Source organism: Lupinus angustifolius, chromosome LG04, assembly GCF_001865875.1.
Source record: "Lupinus angustifolius cultivar Tanjil chromosome LG04, LupAngTanjil_v1.0, whole genome shotgun sequence".
Lineage (NCBI taxonomy): Eukaryota > Viridiplantae > Streptophyta > Magnoliopsida > Fabales > Fabaceae > Lupinus > Lupinus angustifolius.
This window is the reverse complement of record NC_032012.1, coordinates 23,887,588-23,888,316: the sequence shown is the minus strand read 5'-3', so window position 1 is coordinate 23,888,316 and position 729 is coordinate 23,887,588.

Sequence of the window (729 nt, the reverse complement as noted above, 5' to 3'; positions counted from 1 at the left end):
CGAATAGGATTAGGATTAGGATGAGAATGAGGATGCGGATGAGGATGAGGATGATGATGAGGATGAGGATGAGGATGAGGATGAGGATGAGGATGAGGATGAGGATGAGGATGGGGATGGGGATGAGGATGAGTAGGAGGATGCGGATGAGGATGAGGACGAGGGTGAGGCTGAGGATGAGGGTGAGGGTCAGGATGAGGATGGGGATCAGGATTAGGATTAGGATTAGAATTAGGGTTAGGATTAGGATGACGATGAGGATGAGGTTGAGGATGACGATGAGCATGAGGATTAGGACGAGGATGAGGATGAGGATTAGGGTTAGGATGAGGATGAGAATGAGCATGAGGATGAGGATGAGGATGAGGATGAGGTTGAGGATGACGATGAGGATGAGGATGAGGATGAGAATGAGGGTTAGGATTGGGATCACGATTAGTACTTGGATTAGGGTGAGGATGAGGATGAGAATGAGGATAAGGATGAGGATGAGGATGAGGATTTGGATTAGGATTAGGTTAGGGTTAGTATGAGGATGAGAATCAGTCTGAGGATGAGCCTGAGGATGAGGATGAGGATGAGGAAGAGGATGTTGATGAGGATGAGGATGAGGATGAGGATGAGCATGAGGATGAGGAGGAAGATGAGGATGAGGATGAGGATGAGGATGAGGATGAGGATGAGGATGAGGATGAGGATGAGGATGAGGATCAGGATGAGCATGAGGAT